The sequence below is a fragment of the Pinus tabuliformis genome, chromosome 6, assembly GCF_031772625.1.
Source record: "Pinus tabuliformis cultivar Carrire ecotype Pingquan chromosome 6, CPIR1, whole genome shotgun sequence".
Taxonomy (NCBI): Eukaryota; Viridiplantae; Streptophyta; class Pinopsida; order Pinales; family Pinaceae; genus Pinus; species Pinus tabuliformis.
Window position 1 is genome coordinate 1,571,582,784 of NC_142292.1, and position 8,588 is coordinate 1,571,591,371.

At 33.4% G+C, this 8,588-nt stretch overlaps 1 pseudogene; it reads left to right on the plus strand.

The window, feature by feature from the left end:
- Positions 1-320: 320 nt before the first annotated feature.
- LOC149264788 (serine/threonine-protein kinase VIK pseudogene) lies at positions 321-5,336 on the plus strand (annotated as a pseudogene).
- The last annotated feature ends 3,252 nt before the right edge of the window (positions 5,337-8,588 follow it).

The window sequence follows — 8,588 nt, forward strand, 5'->3', positions numbered from 1 at the left end:
TAAGAGCTAGAATACCATGTCTATAAGGAAACCTCTAGTACAATGAAAGATTCTTTCAGAAGGTATGCAAAAGATCTGTGTGGAGGGTGTGCGGAATATCAAGTCAAAAACTAGTATTGTATAGAAGGACGGCGTGCAAGAGAACTATGCAGAGGGAGAAATCATGTAAAAGTATGGAACATAATAGCATAACAATTCAGAATGTAGAGATATGAATCAAGATTTCATCGTGGAGGAAAATAGCTTTCATTATGAGGGATTGAGATGTTATGTAATAGCAAGAGTATCACATCTATAAGAAAACATCTGCACTTGGCACGATGAAAGTTTCTTCCACTATCATTTTACAGGCCTCTCACGATGAAAGTTTTTTCCACTATTGTTTTATCGGCCTCTTTGTGCAGCAGGTAGGTGTGTGAGAGAACTGTGTAGATAGAGAATGCATGTGGAGCATTCCTTCATTGTGGAGGAAGATGACTTTCACTGTGCGAGATTGATGTGCTATGCAAGAGCTAAAGTACCATGTCCATAAGGAAACCTCTACTACAGTGAAAGATTCTTTCATAAGGTGTGCGAGAGAACAGTGCGAAGAGAGAATGCATGCAGAACATTGTCGCACACTTGTGCTTGTTAGCACAAATCACAAATTAGAAAACAAACTTCATTTAATGTTGACAATAAGTTTTCAATTCACAAATGCTATGAACTTAATGGAATGTTAACAAGTAATGTGTCTATAGTTGCATTGGTCAACTAATTTTTTTCTTTGGAAAACTGATGTGTGGGAACTGCCCAAAAAAAAGTGTGCAGAATATCCAGTCAAAAGCTGGTATTGTGCGAAAATAAGGTGTGTGAAAGAACTATGCAAAGGGAGACTGCATGTGAAAGTAAGAAACATAGCAGTAGAACAATTCAAAATCTGCAAATACAGATCAAGCTTTCATTATGGAGGAATATGGTTTTCATTGTATAGGATTTAGGTGCTATGTAATGCCGAGAGTATAAGAAAATGTGAGCCCCACACGCAACACACTTGTATTTGTTAGCACAATTTACAAATTAAAAAACAAATTTAAGCAAAAGTTAGATAATAAATGTTCAGTTCACAAATACAATCCAAGTTTGCATAAAGAACCTAATGGAATTTTAACAAGTAATGTGTCCATAGTTGCATTCGTCAACTATTTTGTTGTCCCGGATATACGTGAACTGCGGAAAAAATGGTGTGTGTGTTGGAATATCTAATTCATACTTGTCTCTAGTTATGATTCTTTCTATGTAAGGAATCAGTTCCTATTCTATAGGAGTTGGCTATATCTACTTGTTCCTAGTTTGGTATGTGGGTGAGAGATTTCCTCAACCAACAGATTGTGTGTCCAAAATAGTCTCCCTATCTTGAGACAACACTCTGTATAAATGTAATCTTGTTTTAATGAATAGTATACAGATATTGTGCATATTGATATTTTAAGTTGGTATCAGAGCCCTGAGGGCCTGGCCCCTCATGGGCTTAGACGCTGCTAGCTGAAGGAAATAACAGAGTATATTTGCATTGATTTTAGTTTTTTGTTTGTCCATCATAAAGGATTCATAGCTCCATTTGAGACGGTGACCTGAGGAAGAGGTCCACCACACCACGCCACTAGAGGCAGGGAAAGAGCCTTGCAGATTTCCTTAGTCCTATGGCACGCCCGTAACAACGATCACAAGGCGTTGGAGAAGCTGTTAGAGCAAGATACGAGCCTCGTAAACGCCAAGATTATGATAACAGGACTCCTCTTCATGCAACGACTCTCTACGGGTGTTTCGAAGCGGCCTAGTGCCTTCTTCACCATAATGATAATGTTAATGTTCAAGACCATTGGAAGAACTCACCACTTGCATATGCAGAGAGTGCTAATCAGCAGGCTATGATTGAAATTCTAAAAAAGGCATGGTGCAAAATCTTTGGGAAATCATGGTAGTCGTTTGGAGGCCAAGCAAGTTGCACCACCCCTACCACATAAATGTGATTGGGAAATCGACCCCAAAAAACTGGACTTCTCAAATTTTACTCCCATTGGAAAAAAGTTCTTTTGGAGAAATTCTAAAAGCAAAATGGCGTGGTACGCCAATTGCAGTGAAGAGAATTTTCCCTACTCTTTCAGATGATAAAATGGTGGTACAGGACTTCAGAAATGAGGTTGAATTACCAGTGAAGTTGCGGCATCCTAATATTGTCCAGTTTCTTAGTGCAGTCACAAAGAAACCACGTCTGATGTTGATAACTGAGTTCCTTTATGGGGGGGACCTGCATCCGTTTCTTAAAGACAAAGGAGCTATGCCTACAGGGACAATTGTTAAGTTTGCTCTTGATATAGCAAGGGGAATGGCTTATCTCCACAATGGACCAAATGTTATTATTCACCGGGAGCTGAGTCTACTGATGGTCAACACAAACCATTTGAAGGTTGGAGATTTTGGTCTAAGCAAACTCTTAAAAGTTAAACATGCACATGATATGTACAGATTGACTGGAGAAACTGGAAGTTATCATTATATGGCTCAGTTTTTTGAACACAGAACTTATGATGCATTCTTCATTCAAGGAGGAGAAAAACTTTGTCCTCGATTTGAAGGAAGAAGCATGATTGTTTGTGCATATTTGGGTAAAAAAAAATTTTCGGTGAAGCATTTTTTTGGACTTTAAATTGATATACATATTGAGATTAGCCACCTCAATATAAAGTTATTTTGTTAGAATTGACTATTCTAACAAATGACAAGTTCATGGAGTTCCAATATTTAATTGACAAAGACAAAGATGCCCAAGATGTGATCAAAAGATGAGGTGCAAGAGCAGGAAGCGATTAAAGGATGATGGACAACCAAATTTGCTTGAGTAGTTTGTTTGAGTTTGTAGAATAGACTCATGATTGTGATAAAGTGTGAGTCACACATTGTAATCATAGCAAATCTACATTTCATATTTTGTTTTTTTGGACAGTTGTGGTCCCTAAAATGTTTTATGTACCTAGTATCTTCTTAAGCTTGGAGTATATTAAAAGGGCATATGACTGTAAGACCCAGAGAGGCATGCATACCCCTTTGTTATGTGTTCCCTAGTGATATCAAGTTGTGGAATCAACCACTGCGTAGGTACGAAGGTGGCAGGGGTACTTGTATCTAAGCTTGATATCTAATCGGAGAATTGAGTCTTCGATTAATGGGGGAATTGAGAGATGTAACATATCTCATAGTGTAATGGACCAAGTCAAAGAAAGTTCATTAAGAGGTGGATGAGCCATGTATGTGAAGGACTTCCTAGTAGACTTGCATTGCGGTGGTTGGGAACCCATGCATTCCGATAGATGGTTGTTCATTTATATGGACACCTACAATTGAATGAACAAGGTACAAGGAGTGATTACCAAATTGGACCAGATGTAGACTTTGTAGAGTGATATGGAGACAATTACTCATTAAGGGGGAGTGTTGGAATATCTAATTCCTACTTGTCCCTAGTTGTGATTCTTTCTATGTAAGGAGTCAGTGCTTATTCTATAGGAGTTGTTGGCTATATCTACTTGTTCCTAGTTTAGTATGTGGTTGAAAGATTTCCTCAACCAACAAAGTGTGCGTCTAAAATAGTCTCCCTATCTTGAAACAACACTCTCTATATATGTAATCTTATTTTAATGAATAATATACAGATATTGTGCATATTGACATTTTAAATGTGTAATATATCAAGTCAAAAACTAGTATTGTGCAGGAAAAAAAGTGTGCAAAAGAACTATACAAAAAGAAAGTGCATAAAGAAATACGGAACATAATAGCAGAACAATTCAGAGTGCACATATACGACTCAAGTTTTCATTGTAGTAATAACTACAACACAACATCTATAAGAAAATTTAGGTCTCGTAAAAAGAAACATAGCTTTAAACTATTAATTAACAAAAGATACCGGAACTATGCTAAATTGCAGCTATTCTACTTGTTTTATCCTAACATTTCCTTCAACTTGATTTCAATAAACTATTTAGGTTTCGTTATGGTTTCATAAGTCCTCTTCTCTCTTTACTATCATCCACAATTGAGATTCTCAATATCTTACTAACTACCTAACGATTCTATTTTTTCGCTTCGCCATCTTTGCAAGCCATGGAATAGTATCTTTTTAAAGATTTTGCTTACTTTATCGTATTATAATTTTTATAATTGAGTTTTCAAGTTTATGTCATAATTTTAAGTTATTTTTGTTGAAAAAAGAAATGATCCGTGCTGGTAACTATGTTCTTCAATTAAAATCCCTACATTTTCGTTCCGCCTGAATTATAAAATATATCTTAAGAAAATCCTATTCCTCTCCTCTAGCAAAGAAAACATGAAACGATGAAAATAATATTTGCAAAAAGAGTTATAAAATTGTATTTTAAGAAAATCCCTGGCACAATAATTGATTGATAACATTTAAATAAAAAATTACCGAGTGAAATACATTATCATAACTTTTTATTTTAATTTATTGTCTAGTATTATAGAATTTTTGTTTGTTTTTTTAAATATATTATCATAATTTTTTATTTAATTATTTTTTTCCTAGTATTAAAGAATTTAAATTTAAATTTTTTATTTTTTTAAAATATATTTATTAATTTTAGTTTTAGCAAATTACAAAATTTTAAAAATCTTTTACAAATATTATAAAAAGTGCATAAATATTTATAATAGATATTTAGTTTTTTTATTATTTTAATAATTTATAATTAATTATTTATTGAGTTTCTTACTACTATCTTATTTATAAAATTTTCATTTCAAAAGTTTGTAAAATTCCTAGCTAAAAAGATTACATAAATATTTCTTAAATTTCTCCAATAAAAATATGAATTTATAAATCTATAAATTTTAATTTCTTATTTAACATATATGCTTATCCTTAAAGTATACCATATATAGAGATGAATTTTTTGATGATTTAAAATGATTAATTATACCATCAAAAAGGTTAAACATGTAATACTTGATTTTTTGGAATTATTTGTTTTTTTTTTCTCGTTAAAACTATTCTATTATTTACAGGATCAAGAAAAACAGTTACATTCACAGAGTCATTTTACCAGAGGCCAACTGTGGCACTTTGGAATAGGAGTGACCAAAAAAGAGCAGCCCTCGCAGGGGCACCACGTCTGAGCGAAACAACCCTCGCAGGGGCACTATACCACAAAAGAGCAGCCAGACCAAAACTAGACATCCCTCGTAGGGGCGCTGAACCAAAAGTGTTCATCCCTCGCAGGGGCATCAAAAGACCTTCAGCATTATCCCTTTCGGGCAGTACAGACATAGCATGAACAGACTCTAAGCCAACATGACATAAACAGTAAAACCAAAACAAGACCTGAGCAGCGATGGAGGTCATGATTCCGAACAGATGGGCGGCTATTCGTCTGGCTCCTCCTCGACCACCCTGCACCAGCCATACTTCTCAATTTCCTCTGCAGTGGGAAAGGAGTCCATGTTGACATTGTCCCCTTTGGATGTCGACACCTCCTGAGCCTGAGGAAGGTTAGAAACATGCTCTGGAGCATCCGCAGGCTTCTCCATGACGTCCTCTGAGCTTCCACCTGGGTGCTTCCCCTTACTGTGATGAACATCGCCTCCATCCGGAGAGTCCTCAAGGAAGAGAACCGATACGTGGGCATTGATACGGGGTTTGTTCAGAGAACTGCTAAAGGTGAAAATGGCAGAACCGAAGGCAGGCGTAGGTGCCGGATCAGAGTCTGGGGCGCTTGAGTCCAGAAATTGACTTGTTTGGAGGGGGTTGGCCTCAGCGATTCGATGACAATGGCAAAGGCAACAGTGGGATTGGGACGCATCAACTGGAGGACGCGAAGACCCACCCCGGGCAGAACCTCGACGGCTGAGCAATCGCTGTCGAGGCCTCACCATATTTGCAGGAACACCAGGGGTATGGAGCAATGCGGAATAGGATAACCTTTCAGACTTGAGACGGCACCCAACAGTCAGGAAAATGGCTTTGACAGCAAGAGCTGTTGCTTGAAGAACCATAAACCAGGCAAGAGCCTGAACACCGAGAACCATAAACTGAGCGTGAACCGGCGCATGGAGAGCCGACCCACCACCTTTTTTAACCTCCCCATCACCACCTCGAGTCCTGTTCGCCATAACTGCTTGTTGCAATCGCACTAGTGAACCGGACAGAGCATTGAAATGCTTCTGTTGTTCTCCCATGCTTTTATTCCTTGGCAGCGAGCGTCGTATCAACTTGCCTGCCTTAATCTTGAGGCAGCACATCGCTAGCATGTGGCTCTTCATTAACACGCGTCTTGTCTTCCGAAGGTGGCTTAACACGCGTCTTGTCACCCGCATCCGGGGTGGAATTATTTGTTTTAAGACAATTTTTTCTATATATTTAAATTTCTTTTCATTTATGGGAGTCAAGCTCTTTTAAAATTTTTATTATATTGATTTATATTTTGAAATTATAATATTTTAAAATAGTTGCATTAAATTCTTTAAAATTACATTTATAATATATATTTATTTATATTATTTAAATAGATTTTATAATTAACAAGTTTTTATAAATTTTATTTTAAAAATATGAAATATAATATTTTTATTTAAAATTATTTGATTTCATAAATATATAAAATTAAAAATAAATATCAGAAAAAACATTTTAAAAAAAATTATATTTTCTCTCATATTTCCCCCATTTTTCTCTTTCCCATAATTTAAATATATATTACCTATAATATATTTTTTCAAATTATAATTTTCATGTTAAATTTTGGTTTATGGACATATAGGCTTTTGGAATGTTTCATATTGCTTACGAATCATGGATACAATGAATGTTCCGTAGTTCCTCGATTCAATGGGCAACAGGTGGGCCACAGGGAGGTGGTTCTACCATGGCTTTTACATCTCACACTCCAGTCAGCGAAACCCTGATGTGAAAGATTCCATCCCGACATCCAGACATCCATAGAGACAGCCAGCTAACTCCATTGTGATTATAAAATTTTTAAATATAATATACACGTTTACTTGTGTGGATGATAGCCACTCTTCTTCCGTGAAAATTCCTTTCGGTTTTAAATTTATATAAAAAAAAAAAAAAAAAAAAAACCTTTATATAAATGATGGATTTAATTTTGATGATGAACCATAGAAATTGGTTTGAAATGTCTATTCAGAAAAAACATGAATATGATGATTCCGAAAATAACACCAAAAAATATATCAATAATTTTATATAATTATATTTTTTTTGGTTAAATTTATATAAAATAAATTGTATTATAAAAAACAATTATATTTAAAATCATAATCAAATTAAATATTAAATTAATTTATAAAACACAAATAATTATTTTTCAAATTCAAAAAATTAATAATTTCAAATTTTAAAATAAATATAATTTCATTTTATGAAAACAATTTAAATCCAAAATACTATAATATAATACATATTTCAAAAAATGAATAATTTCAAAAATTCAGATTAGATACAATATCATTTACACGCATAATGTCAATTTAATATCACAATAATGTCAACTTAATATAACAATAACAATAATGTCAAATAACAATTTTACTTTTAAATACAATATCATTTACACAAATAATGTCAATTTAATGTCAACTTAATATAACAATAACAATAATGTCAAATAACAATTTTACTTTTAAATACAATATCATTTACACAAATAATGTCAATTTAATGTCAACTTAATATAACAATAACAATAATGTCAAATAACAATTTTACTTTTAAATACAATATCATTTACACAAATAATGTCAATTTAATATAACAATTTTACTTCTGTCTACAATAATGTGAAAGGCCTTCTAAATTTTCCGAAATAAAATTCAAAGATAAACCTTAATTCTGAGCTCTAAAAAGAAAGTGCCTCATATATTGTGTGGTAGGGTTACAAGCAAAAGCTTTTTATATAAGTGTTTTATATTATTTTCACAAAATTTGGAATTTCAAATTTATGTGGTATGTCAAATGGAAATTTGATGATGGTTTTTGTTTTTAGTGTTTATTGTTTTACATTTTATATGAATTCATGAGTGTGATTATTTGAAAAAATATTTTAAACACAATAATATATTAGCTATTTTATAAAGCAAGAATTATTTTAATAAAATATATAATTATGTTGATGCATTAAAAAATGTCACTAGTTCTCTATTTCTTTTTTTTATCTATAAAATTATTATCTACAATTTATCAAAAAATGTGACCAGAAATAAATACCACCAAAGAAAAATGACCAGAAATAACGATAACGACGAGAAATAAATGCTGCAAAAGATTGTCTAAATAGTTATGATCATCAATTTAAATTCTTACCAGTCAAATTTTACGATTTCAAAAATTACCTTTCAAAAACTTCCCTTGCCGTCAGATAGGTTTAAAATTGAAAAACACGTTTGGCGTGTAGGGTCAAATTCCAAGCCTCATAATGGTTATGCCATTTATTTTAATTTATAATGAGATAGAAATTAATATATTTTAATAAACAGATTACCGGCACTGGGCAGTTAAACCATGGAGA